The sequence below is a fragment of the Arachis hypogaea genome, chromosome 16, assembly GCF_003086295.3.
Source record: "Arachis hypogaea cultivar Tifrunner chromosome 16, arahy.Tifrunner.gnm2.J5K5, whole genome shotgun sequence".
Lineage (NCBI taxonomy): Eukaryota > Viridiplantae > Streptophyta > Magnoliopsida > Fabales > Fabaceae > Arachis > Arachis hypogaea.
In genome coordinates this window covers 100,201,157-100,218,234 of record NC_092051.1, presented here as the reverse complement: position 1 = coordinate 100,218,234, position 17,078 = coordinate 100,201,157, and the positions used below count along the sequence as shown (strand labels likewise).

General features: G+C 38.5%; 1 non-coding gene across 1 annotated transcript; it reads right to left on the bottom strand.

Moving 5' to 3' along the window:
• Nucleotides 1-7,598: 7,598 nt before the first annotated feature.
• Nucleotides 7,599-7,706, bottom strand: LOC112761003 (small nucleolar RNA R71). The gene has a single exon (XR_003181414.1). It is a non-coding gene; the product is annotated as a small nucleolar RNA R71 (small nucleolar RNA).
• Nucleotides 7,707-17,078: the final 9,372 nt, after the last annotated feature.

Below are 17,078 nucleotides of genomic sequence, written 5' to 3'. Positions count from 1 at the left end.
CCTTTCAAACTAGTGTATGGATCAGAAGCACTAATCCCAGTAGAGGTCGGGACTCCTACAATCAGAACCGAACTATACGATGAACAGTACAACACATGCATAAGGAGCGCCGAGCTTGACCTCGTCGAAGAAGACAGAGATATTGCGGCGATTAAACAAAGAGCCATGAAGCAATTGGCGGAGAGAAAACACAATAGAAAAGTTGTTCCAAGAACATTTACGAAGGACGACTTAGTCCTCAGACGAATCGAAGACGCGAGACGGCCTCCTTCGCATGGCAAGCTCGCCACAAACTGGGAAGGACCTTTTCGAATAGCAAAAGTACTCGGAATGGGGGCTTATCAACTCCAGACACTTCAAGGCAACCCAGTATCAGGGAACTGGAATGTTTCGTCATTAAAAATGTATAGATCATAAGTTGTACAATCAGCGGATGAAGGTACTCTTTTTCCCCCCTTAAGAGCTTTTTCCCAAAAAAGGGATTTTGCCTAAGGAAGGGTTTTAATGAGGTCGGACGCCCAATATATTCAAATCAACATGAACGATACTCTTCAAGCAAACCCAATTCTAACAAACAAAGTACAAGAGCAATAAAGCATACAAACATCACAACAAAGTGATATCGTCAACTTGGCTTAACCTCGGCCAAAGACAAAACATTATCCGAGTTCAATATGTCAAAACAAGGTGACCACATCTCGGCCACCAAAAACCAAAAAGTCAGACAAAAAGTAAAAGAGTTATCAATACATATCCAAAGAAAATAAAGCAAAACAAATTAAGAAGGGGGAGCGTTCTCATCATGCTCCTCCACAGTACCATCTACAACCAACTTTCCACTAACTACTATCTTAGTCATGTCAAGCTGACCACAATCAAACTCCGGAGCCAATACAGAAATCTGACTAACAGCACGCTCAAAACCACAAGAGAACATCTCCATGACATTTTCCTCCAATTCATGAACACGAGAAGTAAGCCGACCCTTAGCAACATCATTCTCCATGACCTCAGCCTGCAGCAACCGAATCTGATCTCTCAAGCGAGTCACCTCCTCCTTAAATTCCTTTGCCTTAGCCACAGCACCAATAACAGCATCATCTCTCTCCTTCAAAGATTTCTCCAGTTCAGCAATCCTCGTACCACATGACTTCTCCAAATCGGCAATTTTGTTTACAGCCTCTTGCTGTTCAGCACCGATAAGCTCGGTGGTTCGACCAACACACATCAGGCGAGAGGAAACAATCTACACAAAGTTTGGAGCCGAAATAAAGATGAAGAAACCAAGTAAAAACATCTGAAGAGCTCGGACTACGATGAACATTACCTGAACGAACTTCCCAAGCGCTTCCATGCCTACCCGACGAGTCATAAGCATATCACCAGGATACTGAGACACTTTATCAGAGAGATCGGCGAAGTCAAATTGATCACTCCAGAGAGAATGTGATCCAGATCCTGGGATAAAACCATGAAGTTTCTTCTGCTGATCAAAAGCAAACCTGCCACCTCCAGTAACCTCCTTATTATCCTCTGAAATCACCTCCACAGATCTCTCAACATTATCCCTCTTCCTTTTGAAAGAAGACGCTGGCTGAGCAACAGATTGGGTGGCATCACCACCCTCCTTATTAACGGCCACAGAAGCATCAGTAAGATTTTCCTTTTTCTTCTTAAGAAAAGACTGAAGACGTGAAGGATCAAGAAGAGGAACTCGCCCAACTGCATAGAAGCGGAAAAGTTCAGAATGAATAAAATAAATAGGGGGCGAACATGCAAAAAATCAAGAAATACCTAAATATGCTTTCAAACCCTCCATATCCCCAGAATCGTGATAGCGAAGAAGGTCAGGGATAGATAAACACTCTCCTCCAGCAAAACTCTCAACTAAAAAATCTATCAATCACTCCTCCTCCTCACTCCGTTCAACAGCTTCAAGAATTTGATAAGGTTCCGAACACCAATATAGGGGAAACCGCTCTATCAACTCGTCATCGAGATAAAAAGAGTACTCGGACTCCACTGATCTCACTTTTACAAACAAAGACTTAAAATTCTTGAAAGAAGACTTATAAAGAAGGAAGAGCAAACGACCAGGGTAACTACTCAAACATACCCACAACCCCTTTCGGACCCCCTTCACTTGAAACATAGAGAAAAACACAGCAAGAGAACATGGAACAGTCAGAAAACTCATTAAACACAGGAAAGCACGAAGAAACGCCCACGAGTTAGGGTGTAACTGTGAAGGCGCACAATTTAGGTGAGTTAAAACGTCACACTCAAACGCAGAAAACGGAAACCTAACATGAAGTTCAATGAGACAAGGCGTATAGAAGTAGAAGTACTGCCAATCCCCCCTCCTCTCACAAACCCTATCTTCACTAGAACAGGGGAGGAATTCAACGACGGTACCAGAACCCTCTTTCACATGCAAACCCCGAAGCTCAATCATGGAATCAACACTAACAAACGAAGAGGAGCGAGTCCTCATGTCATCATGAACCCAGTAATACGGATTAGCTTTATCCTCTTCTACAACTTTATCTTTTTCCTTATCTCTCGCCATCTCAGAAGAAGGAACAGAGAAACGAAAACAAACTACAGAGAAAAAGACAAACCTTTAGAAGTCATGGCAAGAGTCAGCAAATAGAAAAAATTTGAAACAGCAATGAAATTTCCAAAGCAAGAAAAAATTATTGCAAGCCCACTAACTTAGTGGGTAACTTAACTCGCAACCGTTAAGCAAAGCATGAAAAATCCAAACGGCAAAGAAGCGCATTAAAAACGGGCACGTTTTGCAAGAAGAAACAACAAAAGTCTTCCAAAGTCATTCAAAATTCCTACGAAGACCACTTTAAAGCACGAAAGCGAGAAGTAACAAAAATAAGCTCGCCTACCATCCCCACACGATGCCAGCCGAGTTTGGGGGCTATGACGTGTACCTCGCTAAGTTCGGAATTAGCATCAACATCAGCAAACCGACCATAAATCCCGGTAACAAATAAATCCAAACTGAAACAACCATTTGACTAAAAATACACGTGAGTCACACACTATCCTCTAGCCGTTACCAATAACAACGGAACTCATCAACTGATCCACGAATATCGGAACAACCAAGCAACATACAGCACTCCATTTCATCTATAAAACCAAACCTAAACAACTTAGGAAAGCCAGGTTACATTTTACTAATTCTAGTTTATTTTTCTTATTCTTTGATAATACTCATTCTTACTTGAGCGTCGGAGTGCTTGTTGCAGGTGCTCCCGCCGCCGTGTTTCAAGGTGTCGAGGTTCTTGATGAGCGGATAATTTATACGCTTTTTGGCATTATTTTTAGTATGTTTTTAGTAGGATCTAGTTACTTTTAGGGATGTTTTCATTAGTTTTTATGTTAAATTCACATTTCTGGACTTTACTATGAGTTTGTGTGTTTTTCTGTGATTTCAGGTATTTTTTGGCTGAAATTGAGGGACTTGAGCAGAAATCCGATTCAGAGGTTGAAAAAGGACTGCTGATGCTGTTGGATTCTGACCTCCCTGCACTCAAAGTGGATTTTCTGGAGCTACAGAACTCAAAATGGCGCGCTTCCAATTGCGTTGGAAAGTAGACATCCAGGGCTTTCCAGAAATATATAATAGTCCATACTTTGGCCAAGAATTGACGATGTAAACTGGCATTCAACGCCAGCCTTCTGCCCAAATCTGGAGTCCAGCGCCAGAAAAGGATCCAAAACCAGAGTTGAACGCCCAAACTGGCATAGAAACTGGCGTTCAACTCCACAAATGGCCTCTGCACGTGCTGCACTTAAGCTCAGCCCAAACACACACCAAGTGGGCCCCGGAAGTGGATTTATGCATCAATTACTTACTCATGTAAACCCTAGTAGCTAGTTTATTATAAATAGGACCTATTACTATTGTATTAGACATCCTGGATTGTATTTTGATCCTGTGATCACGTTTTAGGGGGCTGGCCATCTCGGCCATGCCTGGACCTTCACTTATGTATTTTCAACGGTAGAGTTTCTACACTCCATAGATTAAGGTGTGGAGCTCTGCTGTTCCTCAAAGATTAATGCAAAGTACTACTGTTTTCTATTCAATTCTTCTTATTTCTCTTCTAAGATATCCATTCGCACCCAAGAACGTGATGAAGGTGATGATTATGTGTGACGCTCATCATCCTTCTCCCTTATGAACGCGTGCCTGACAAACACTTCTGTTCTACATGAAATAAGCTAGAATGAGTATCTCTTAGATCTCCTAACCAGAATCTTCGTGGCGTAAGCTAGAATGATGGCGGCATTCAAAAGAATCCGGAAAGTCTAAACCTTGTCTGTGGTATTCCGAGTAGGATTCAATGATTGAATGACTGTGACGAGCTCCGAACTCGCGATTGCAGGGCGTTAGTGACAGACGCAAAAGGATAGTAAATCCTATTCCAGCATGATCGAGAACCGACAGATGAATAGCCGTGCCGTGACAGGGTGCGTGAGCATATTATTCACTGAGAGGATAAGATGAAGCCATTGACAAGGGTGATGCCTCCAGACGATTAGCCGTGCCGTGACAGGGCATTGGATCATTTTCCCGTGAGATGACCGAAAGTAGCCATTGACAGTGGTGATGTATCACATAAAGCCAGCCATGGAAAGGAGTAAGACTGATTGGATGAAGATAGCAGGAAAGCAGAGGTTCAGAGGAACGAAAAGCATCTCCATTCGCTTATCTGAAATCCCTGCCAATGAATCTACATAAGTATCTCTATCCCTTTTATTGTTTATTTTAATCTAATAAAGTATCATGTTTAAATCCGCCTGACTGAGATTTGCAAGGTGACCATAGCTTGCTTCATACCAACAATCTCCGTGGGATTCGACCCTTACTCACGTAAGGTATTACTTGGACGACCCAGTGCACTTGCTGGTTAGTTGTATCGAAGTTGTGACAATTATGAATTAAGATCAGAGCACCAAGCTTTGGAGCCATTACCAGGATTTGTTCGAGCCTGGAGATCACAATTTCGTGCACCAAGTTTTTGGCGCCATTGCCGGGGATTGTTTGAGTCTTCGGCAAGCTTTTGGTCCGGTAACATCAGTGCCAGATTCCCTTTTGATCCGGCAACAGCACCAAGTTTTTGGCGCCGTTGCCGGGGATTGTTTGAGTTTGGACAACTGACGGTTCATCTTGTTACTCAGATTAGGTAATTTTCTTTTCGTTTTCTTTTCAAAAATTTTTCAAAAATATTTCAAAATTTTCTCCTTTGTTTTCAAAAAAAAAAATGTTTTCCAAAAAAAAAAATTATATATTTTTCTTCAAAATTTTTAAGAATGAATTCTAGTGTTTCATGAAGCATGTGAAGCCTGGCTGGCTGTAAAGCCATGTCTAAATTCGTTTGGACTGAGGCTTCCAACCATCACTTTATACGACTGTAGGGCATGTCAGGCATGTCATGTCTGAATCACATGCTAAAGCTTGGCTGGCCATTGGCCATGTCTAGTGTTTTGGACTGGAGCTTTCATTGAAAGCTTGGCTGGCTAGTGAGCCATGTCTAATTCCTGGACTGAAGCTTTAGACTGAGAATGCAAGATTCCTGGAATTCATATTAAAAATTTTGGAATCCTTATTTTTCTTTTTCATATAATTTTCGAAATAAAAATCCAAAAAAATTAGAAAATCATAAAAATAAAAAATATTTTCTGTTTCTTGTTTGAGTCTTGAGTCATATCATAAGTTTGGTGTCAATTGCATATGCATCTTGCATTTTTCGAAAATTCTCATGCATTCATGGTGTTCTTCATGATCTTCAAATTGTTCTTGGTAAGTCTTCTTGTTTGATCTTGATGATTTTTTGTTTTGTGTCTTTTCATGTTTTTCATATGCATTCTTGAATTCTTAGTGTCTAAGCATTAAAGAATTCTAAGTTTGGTGTCTTGCATGTTTCCTTTGCATTAAAAATTTTTCAAAAATATGTTCTTGATGTTCATCATGACATTCAAAGTGTTCTTGGTGTTTATCTTAACATTCATAGCATTCTTGCATGCATCACATGTTTTGATCTAAAAATTTCATGCATTGCATAATTTTCATGTTTTTCATAAAAAATTCAAAAATAAAAAAAATATCTTTCCCTTTTTCTCTCATCAAATTCGAAAATTGAGTTGACTTTTTCAAAAATTTTTAAAATCAAATTGTTTCTCATAAGTCAAATCAAATTTTCAATTTGAAAATCTTATCTTCTTCAAAATCTTTTTCAAAAATCAAATCTTTTTCAAAATTCTTAGTTATTTTCGAAAATTCCAAAAATATTTTTCAAAAATCTTTTTCTTATTTTTATACCAAATTTTCGAAAATAACATAATCAATTAATGTTTTGATTCAAAAATTTGAAGTTTGTTACTTGCTTGTTAAGAAAAATGCAAACTTTAAGTTCTAGAATCATATCTTGTGATTTCTTGTGAATCAAGTCATTAATTGTGATTTTAAAAAAATCAAATCTTTTTCAAAACTAATTTCAATCATATCTTTTCAAAAATATCTTCTTATCTTATCTTTTTCAAAAAGTTGGTTTCAAAATATCTTCTCTAACTTCCTATCTTCTTATCTTTTCAAAATTTGTTTCAACTAACTAACTAACTTTTTGTTTGTTTCTTAACTCTTTCAAAACTACCTAACTAACTCTCTCTCTCTAATTTTCGAAAATATCTCCCTCTTTTTCAAAAATTTCTTTTTAATTAACTAATTATTTTTATTTTTTATTTTTGATTTCAAAAATTTTCGAAAAATACTAACCTTTTTCAAAAACTATTTTCAAAAATCACTAACTCTTTTTCAAAATAATTTTCGAAAATTATCCCTCCCCCATCTCATTCTATTTATTCATTCATATCCTAACATCTTATCTCACATCTCTTCCATTGGTACAGTTGTGTTTCTTCCCTTACATCACATCCTTTATCTCCCCCTCTTCTTCTACTTACAAAGGGATCCCTATACTGTGGTATAAAGGATCTCTATTATTATTATTATTATTATTCTGTGCCTTCTTCTTTGTCATATGAGCAGGAGCAAGGATAAGAACATTCTTGTGGAAGCAGATCCAGAACCTGAAAGGACTCTGAAGAGAAAATTAAGAGAAGCTAAAATACAACAATCCAGAGATAACCTTTCAGAAATTTTCGAACAGGAAGAGAAGATGGCAGCCGAAAATAATAATAATGTAAGGAAGATGCTTGGTGACTTTACTGCACCTAATTCCAATTTACATGGAAGAAGCATCTCCATTCCTGCCATTGGAGCAAACAACTTTGAGCTGAAACCTCAATTAGTTTCTCTGATGCAGCAGAACTGCAAGTTTTATGGACTTCCATCTGAAGATCCTTTTCAGTTCTTAACTGAATTCTTGCAGATATGTGATACTGTTAAGACTAATGGAGTAGATCCTGAAGTCTACAGGCTCATGCTTTTCCCTTTTGCTGTAAGAGACAGAGCTAGATTATGGTTGGATTCTCAACCCAAAGACAGCCTGAACTCTTGGGATAAGCTGGTCATGGCTTTCTTAGCCAAGTACTTTCCTCCTCAAAAGCTGAGCAAGCTTAGAGCTGATGTTCAAACCTTCAGACAGAAAGAAGGTGAATCCCTCTATGAAGCTTGGGAAAGATACAAACAGTTGACCAAAAAGTGTCCTTCTGACATGCTTTCAGAATGGACCATCCTGGATATATTCTATGATGGTTTATCTGAGCTATCAAAGATGTCACTGGACACTTCTGCAGGTGGATCCATTCACCTAAAGAAAATGCCTGCAGAAGCTCAAGAACTCATTGATATGGTTGCTAATAACCAGTTCATGTACACTTCTAAAAGGAATCCTGTGAGTAATGGGACGCCTATGAAGAAGGGAGTTCTTGAAGTTGATACTCTGAATGCCATATTGGCTCAGAACAAAATATTGACTCAGCAAGTCAATATGATTTCTCAGAGTCTGCATGGAATGCAAGCTGCATCCAACAGTACTCAAGAGGCATCTTCTGAAGAAGAAGCCTATGATCCTGAGAACCCTGCAATAGCAGAGGTAAATTACTTAGGTGAACCTTATGGAAACACCTATAACTCAACATGGAGAAATCATCCAAATTTCTCATGGAAGGATCAAAAGCCCCAACAAGGCTTTAATAATGGTGGAAGAAACAGGTTTAGCAATAGCAAGCCTTTTCCATCATCAACTCAGCAACAGACAGAGAACTCTGAACAAAATGCTTCTAATTTAGCAAATCTAGTCTCTGATCTATCTAAGGCCACTGTAAGTTTCATGAATGAAACAAGGTCTTCCATTAGAAATCTGGAAGCACAAGTGGGCCAGCTGAGTAAAAGGATCACTGAAATCCCTCCTAGTACTCTCCCAAGCAATACAGAAGAGAACCCAAAAGGAGAGTGCAAGGCCATTGACATAAGCGCCATGGCCGAACCTCTGAGGAGAGGAGAGGACGTGAATCCCAAGGAGGAAGACCTCCTGGGACGTCCAGTGGTCAATAAGGAGCTCCCCTCTGAGGAACCAAAGGACTCTGAGGCTCATCTAGAGACCATAGAGATCCCATTGAACCTCCTTATGCCCTTCATGAGCTCTGATGAGTATTCCTCTTCTGAAGAGAATGAGGATGTTACTGAAGAGCAAACTGCCAAGTTTCTTGGTGCAATCATGAAGCTGAATGCCAAATTATTTGGCATTGATGCTTGGGAAGTTGAACCTCCCTTATTCATCAATGAACTAAGTGATCTGGATCAACTGACATTGCCTCAGAAGAGACAGGATCCTGGAAAGTTCATAATCCCTTGTACCATAGGCACCATGATCTTTAAGGCTTTGTGTGACCTTGGTTCAGGGATAAACCTCATGCCCCTCTCTGTAATAGAGAAACTGGGAATCTATGGGGTGCAAGCTGCTAAAATCTCACTAGAGATGGCAGACAGCTCAAGAAGACAGGCTTATGGACAAGTAGAAGATGTATTAGTAAAGGTTGAGGGCCTTTACATACCTACTGATTTCATAGTCCTGGATATTGGAAAGGAAGAGGATGAATCCATCATCCTAGGAAGACCTTTCCTGGCCACAGCAAGAGCTGTGATTGATGTTGACAGAGGTGAAATAGTCCTTCAATGGAATGAGGATTCCCTTGTGTTTAAAACTCAAGGATCTCCCTCTGCAACCATGGAGAGGAAGCAGAAAAAGCTTCTCTCAAGGCAGAGTCAACCAGAGCCCCCACAGTCAAACTCTAAGTTTAGTGTTGGGAGGCCACAACCAAACTCTAAGTTTGGTGTTGAACTCCCATATCCAAACTCTAAGTTTGGTGTTGGAGAGTCTCAACAAAGCTCTGCACATCTGTGAGGCTCCATGAGAGCCCACTGTCAAGCTATTGACATTAAAGAAGCGCTTGTTGGGAGGCAACCCAATGTTTATCTAATTCTTATTTTTATTGTTTTTCATGTTTTCTTAGGTTCATGATCATGTGGAGTCACAAAATAAATAAAAAGTTTTGAAAACAGAATCAAAAACAGCAGAAGAAAAATCACACCCTGGAGGAGCATCTGTCTGGCGTTCAAACGCCAGAACAGAGCATAGTTCTGGCGCTGAACGCCCAGAATGGGAGCATCCTGGCGCTGAACGCCCAGAACAAGCATGGTTCTGGCGTTCAACGCCAGAAATGGCAGCAAAGGGGCGTTGAACGCCCAAAATAGGCACCAACCTGGCGCTGAACGCCCAGAGTTGTGTGCAAGGGGCATTTTACATGCCTAAATTGGTGCAGGGATGTAAATGCCTTGACACCTCAGGATCTGTGGACCCCACATGATCCCCACCTACCTCCACTCACTTCTTCTCACCACTCTCTTTCACACAACCCCATAAACACTCTTCCCTAAAAACCCCTCACCAATCACCTCCATCCCTCTTTCCCACTAAACCTTCACCACTCACATCCACCCACTCTTCCCCATAAACCTACCTCATAAACTCCACCTACCTTCAAAGTTCAAAACCAATTTCCCACCCAAACCCACCCATATGGCCGAACCTTAAACCCCCCTCCCTTCCCTATATAAAGACCTCCATTCTTCACCAAATTCACACAACACACCCCTCTACACTCTCCTTAGCCGAAACCTCATCTCCCTCTCCCTCTCCATATTTCTTCTTCTTCTATTCTTTTGTTTATTGCTCGAGGGCGAGCAATATTCTAAGTTTGGTGTGGTAAAAGCATAGCTTTTTTGTTTTTCCATTACCATTGATGGCATCTAAGACCGGAGAATCCTCTAGAAGAGGGAAAGGGAAGACAAAAGCTTCCACATCCGAGTCATGGGAGATGGAAAGGTTCATCTCCAAAGCCCATCAAGACCACTTCTATGATGTTGTGGCCAAGAAGAAGGTGATCCCTGAGGTCCCTTTTAAACTCAAAAGAAATGAGTATCCGGAGATCCGACATGAAATTCAAAGAAGAGGTTGGGAAGTTCTAACAAATCCCATCCAACAAGTCGGCATCCTAATGGTTCAAGAGTTCTATGCCAATGCATGGATCACCAAGAACCATGATCAAAGTAAGAACCCGGATCCAAAGAACTATGTTACAATGGTTCGGGGGAAATACCTAGATTTTAGTCCGGAGAATGTGAGGTTGGCGTTCAACTTGCCATACATGGAAGAGAACGCACGCCCCTACACAAGGAGAGTCAACTTTGATCAAAGGTTGGACCAAGTCCTTATGGACATATGTGTAGAAGGAGCTCAATGGAAGATTGACTCCAAAGGCAAACCGGTTCAACTAAGAAGATTGGACCTCAAGCCTATAGCTAGAGGATGGTTGGAGTTTATTCAATGCTCAATCATTCCCACTAGCAACCGGTCTGAAGTTACTATAGACCGGGCCATCATGATCCATAGCATCATGATTGGAGAAGAGGTGGAAGTTCATGAGATTATACCTCAAGAACTCTACAAGGTGGCTGACAAGTCCTCCACTATGGCAAGGTTAGCCTTCCCTCACCTCATCTGCCACCTATGCAATTCAGCTGGGATTGACATAGAGGGAGATATCCTCATTAAAGAGGACAAGCCCATCACTAAGAAAAAGATGGAGCAAGCAAGAGAGCCCACTCATGGAGCTCAAGAGGCGTATGAAGCTCATCACCATGAGATTCCGGAAATGCCTCAAATGCATTTTCCTCCACAAAACTATTGGGAGCAAATCAACACCTCCCTAGGAGAATTGAGTTCCAATATGGGACAACTAAGGGTGGAACATCAAGAGCACTCCATCATGCTGCATGAAATAAGAGAAGATCAAAAGGCAATGAGGGAGGAGCAACAAAGACAAGGAAGAGACATAGAAGAGCTCAAGGACATCATTGGTTCCTCAAGAAGGAAACGCCACCATCACTAAGGTGGATTCATTCCTTGTTCTTGTTTTCTCTGTTTTTCGTTTTCTATGTTATGTGCTTATCTATGTTTGTGTCTTCATTACATGATCATTAGTAGTTAGTAACTTTGTCTTAAAGATATAAATGTCCTATGAATCCATCACCTCTCTTAAATAAAAAACTGTTTTAATTCAAAAGAACAAGAAGTACATGAGTTTCGAATTTATCCTTGAACTTAACTTAATTATATTGATGTGGTGACAATGCTTCCTGTTTTCTGAATGTATGCTTGAACAGTGCATATGTCTTTTGAAGTTGTTGTTTAAGAATGTTAAATATGTTGGCTCTTGAAAGAATGATGACTAGGAGACATGTTATTCGATAATCTGAAAAATCATAAAAATGATTCTTGAAGCAAGAAAAAGCAGCAAAAAAAACAAAGCTTGCAGAAAAAAAAAGAGAAAAGAAAAAAAAATAGGAGAAAAAAAAAAGAAAAAAAAAAGAAAGAGAAAGCAAGCAGAAAAAGCCAATAACCCTTAAAACCAAAAGGCAAGGGCAAATAAAAAGGATCCCAAGGCTTTAAGCATCAGTGGATAGGAGGGCCTAAAGGAATAAAATCCTGGTCTAAGCGGCTAAACCAAGCTGTCCCTAACCATGTGCTTGTGGCGTGTAGGTGTCAAGTGAAAACTTGAGACTGAGCGGTTAAAGTCAAGGTCCAAAGCAAAAACTAAGAGTGTGCTTAAGAACCCTGGACACCTCTAAGTGGGGACTCTAGCAAAGCTGAGTCACAATCTGAAAAGGTTCACCCAATTATGTGTCTGTGGCATTTATGTATCCGGTGGTAATACTGGAAAACAAAGTGCTTAGGGCCACGGCCAAGACTCATAAAGAAGCTGTGTTCAAGAATCATCATACTGAACTAGGAGAGTCAATAACACTATTCGAAATCTGAAGTTCCTATAGATGCCAATCATTCTAAACCTCAATGGATAAAGTGAGATGCCAAAACTATTCAAGAGGCAAAAAGCTATAAGTCCCGCTCATATGATTGAAGCTCTGTTTCATTGATAGTTTGGAATTTATAGTATATTCTCTTCTTTTTATCCTATTTGATTTTTAGTTGCTTGGGGACAAGCAACAATTTAAGTTTGGTGTTGTGATGAGCGGATAATTTATACGCTTTTTGGCATTGTTTTTAGTATGTTTTTAGTAGGATCTAGTTACTTTTAGGGATGTTTTCATTAGTTTTTATGTTAAATTCACATTTCTGGACTTTACTATGAGTTTGTGTGTTTTTTTGTGATTTCAGGTATTTTCTGGCTGAAATTGAGGGACTTGAGCAGAAATCCGATTCAGAGGTTGAAAAAGGACTGCTGATGCTGTTGGATTCTGACCTCCCTGCACTCAAAGTGGATTTTCTGGAGCTACAGAACTCGAAATGGCGCGCTTCCAATTGCGTTGGAAAGTAGACATCCAGGGCTTTCCAGAAATATATAATAGTCCATACTTTGGCCAAGAATTGACGATGTAAACTGGCATTCAACGCCAGCCTTCTGCCCAAATCTGGAGTCCAGCGCCAGAAAAGGATCCAAAACCAGAGTTGAACGCCCAAACTGGCATAGAAACTGGCGTTCAACTCCACAAATGGCCTCTGCACGTGCTACACTTAAGCTCAGCCCAAACACACACTAAGTGGGCCCCGGAAGTGGATTTATGCATCAATTACTTACTCATGTAAACCCTAGTAGCTAGTTTATTATAAATAGGACCTATTACTATTGTATTAGACATCCTGGATTGTATTTTGATCCTGTGATCACGTTTTAGGGGGCTGGCCATCTCGGCCATGCCTGGACCTTCACCTATGTATTTTCAACAGTAGAGTTTCTACACTCCATAGATTAAGGTGTGGAGCTCTGCTGTTCCTCAAAGATTAATGCAAAGTACTACTGTTTTCTATTCAATTCTTCTTATTTCTCTTCTAAGATATCCATTCGCACCCAAGAACGTGATGAAGGTGATGATTATGTGTGACGCTCATCATCCTTCTCCCTTATGAACGCGTGCCTGACAAACACTTCTGTTCTACATGAAATAAGCTAGAATGAGTATCTCTTAGATCTCCTAACCAGAATCTTCGTGGCGTAAGCTAGAATGATGGCGGCATTCAAAAGAATCCGGAAAGTCTAAACCTTGTCTGTGGTATTCCGAGTAGGATTCAATGATTGAATGACTGTGACGAGCTCCGAACTCGCGATTGCAGGGCGTTAGTGACAGACGCAAAAGGATAGTAAATCCTATTCCAGCATGATCGAGAACCGACAGATGAATAGCCGTGCCGTGACAGGGTGCGTGAGCATATTATTCACTGAGAGGATAAGATGAAGCCATTGACAAGGGTGATGCCTCCAGACGATTAGCCGTGCCGTGACAGGGCATTGGATCATTTTCCCGTGAGATGACCGAAAGTAGCCATTGACAGTGGTGATGTATCACATAAAGCCAGCCATGGAAAGGAGTAAGACTGATTGGATGAAGATAGCAGGAAAGCAGAGGTTCAGAGGAACGAAAAGCATCTCCATTTGCTTATCTAAAATCCCTGCCAATGAATCTACATAAGTATCTCTATCCCTTTTATTGTTTATTTTAATCTAATAAAGTATCATGTTTAAATCCGCCTGACTGAGATTTGCAAGGTGACCATAGCTTGCTTCATACCAACAATCTCCGTGGGATTCGACCCTTACTCACGTAAGGTATTACTTGGACGACCCAGTGCACTTGCTGGTTAGTTGTATCGAAGTTGTGACAATTATGAATTAAGATCAGAGCACCAAGCTTTGGAGCCATTACCAGAATTTGTTCGAGCCTGGAGATCACAATTTCGTGCACCAGTTCTCTTGCAACGCTGCTCCCTGGACGACATATAAGCTCTCCAAAAGACACAAGCAGCTAACTTTGACGCCGTATACTTCGGTTCGCCTAGGACGGAACAGATGTCAACATTATAAATTTACGGGAAAGAGAATATTATATGAAACATGGACAGGGGATCGAGGATAATATTAAGTTAAATTGGGAATATATACCTATATAGTTCCCAATTGGAGATCCTCTAGAAAATTAAAATTGCAAGAAAGAAGATAAATATGTAAACGTTCAACTCTTTCTCAACATACATTGTTGTAACTTGTAAGTTGCATGCAACAAATTATATCTGCTGATGCACATAATTAATTTCTTTTTTTTGTTTTTCACGGTATCTCTCAATCCGACAGGTCAAAGATTAATCTAGGCCTTTACTCAAAATTAAACGTGACCTTAGGAAATAGATCATGTAGCAGCTACCACACTGAAAATGTGGTCTATTCTCAAAACACATTGACCTCTTTTTCCATGGTTACAATTTTTGAGTAATGAGCTGTTATGTAGGGCTAAAAGATATTTCTATATGATAGTTTTGTTGTCGTTATAACATCAAATTTTCTGTTTTGATTCATATATATAGCTCAACATCAATTATAAAGTCCCCCAAAAAATTTACCTAGATCTTATGTTTATATAATTGATTTGTTTATATTCATGCTCCTTTTCTACTAACTCTTTTGTAGCTTGATGATATGACTACTTTTCTAATATAGCAAGGAGTAGTAATTTTGTGATATATATTTGACTATTTACAAATTTGAAATTGGATTATATTTAAGAGATATAATTATTTATATATCTCTTTCTACCGATTTAAGTTTTTAGAATTCCATTCTTATTATTCCTAAAAAAAATAACCAGCATAAAATAAATTAAGAAAAATCTATACAAATTAAATTTACGCAAATCCAAAAAAAAATCGTATATTAAAAGACATTTGATATATAATCTTTTATATATTTTCTCTTATGAGGTTGAATTTTTCAGAGAAAAAATTTCATAACAATTTGTTAAGGGTTCCCAATATTATAGTCTCATAATAAATATCTGTAGTTACACCCTCGTTAAATTCAAAAATCCTTTTATCCATAATATTATATAATAAAAACGTATTATAAGTAACTATTAAGTATAGAAAATAAAGGGATAATTTTTTAGTAAACATTTGAATTGTTATAAAAAAAATAGATCAAATATTTTATTTCCTAATAAATTTTCATTTTCTAAATTTTTTACAAATTAATTTTATCGGATAAATTAGAATATTTTGTTTATCTAATTATCTCATAATATAATTTAATAAAAATTTATTTATTTAATTTGCATGTTAAAAATTTGATTCAGAAAAATAAATTTGAGTGTTTATTGTTAATTTTTAACCTGTGCTACATGACAGAAATATCATTTTCCTTTGTAGACCCCAAGGAATTGACTTGACTTGTTAGTTGTTAACTTCTTATGTGAATATGGCGGTACCATGAGTGCAACGGTGCATTCGTGGGGAAAATAGGAAATAAAAAAAATAAATAAATGATAAAATAATGCGTCAAGAGATCAGTCAATGGATGCCTGACCTTCTTTCAAGTTGAGAAAAGGAAAGTCATCCACAACTTGCGGGAACGCCCTTGTGGAAGACAACTCAGCCATGACGACTCAAAATAAAATGGAAGAAATTTAAAATCACCAACTTGATAAGTAATAGGAGTCAGGAGATTCTTTCTCTCCTAATCGAATATAATCCGACTTTGATCTTTGAAAATGAAAAGATTGCAGTTGAAAGAGGGTAACCGTGTCTGTTAATTTATTTATTTATGCTATTCAATATGAGAAATAACAATATATGTAAAACTTTTTAAGATGGTAAATATTTTTATATTTTTGCTAGTAGTTTTGAGTCAAAGATCCAACTTAAACTCTTATGAACAAAAAATATTTTACAGTATTTTTTAAATGCAAAAAGATGTTTTAAAAATAAAAATAGTACATTAACTCTTACATTATTAAGGTGATTGTTTGTTTATTTGAGGTAACTATTAATTTGGAATTCAAATGGTTTAGATGCTGATAAAAAAGACTCTGAAAAATATTATCAATAAAAAATTCTTAAAAATTGATTAATTTTGATAAAAATAACCGGCCGTGAATTGAATTAACTGAAATTAACGTTAAATGCTGACGTGACAATTAATAATTATTATAATTATAAAAGTTATCCGTATTTCTAATTTTTATAATTTTAAAAAGTCTCTTTTTAAATCTCTTTATTCCTTTTTTTGAAATTCTTGTATCTTCTTTTTTATCATCATCATTCACTAACCTCCTTTTCATCTTCTCTAATCTCCTCACACCCTCAATTTCTTTAGTCATCTACTTCCTCCTCCTTCTTTTTCAACAACAAATTTAAATTTCAAATCACAACAACAATTTAAATTTAAATCTCACCATCAAAATCAAAACATCCATTAAAAAATGAGAGAGAGAGAGAGGACGACGACCATGGAAAAGGAGAATGGCGGTGTTGACAATGAAAAAAGAGGATGTCAGCGCGACTGCTGCTGCTGGGTCCATCCTTCTCAGATCTTATGTTATTGCTAAAATAGTTAAGGAGGAGGGGGAGGAGAAGGAAGAAGGCGTAGACAGCGACGACAAAGGAAAATGAGGAGGATGGACAACTCGAACTCAAGAGGGAGAAAAGTTCCATTTTCGTGCGTCCATCACGTGGTTCTTCAAGATT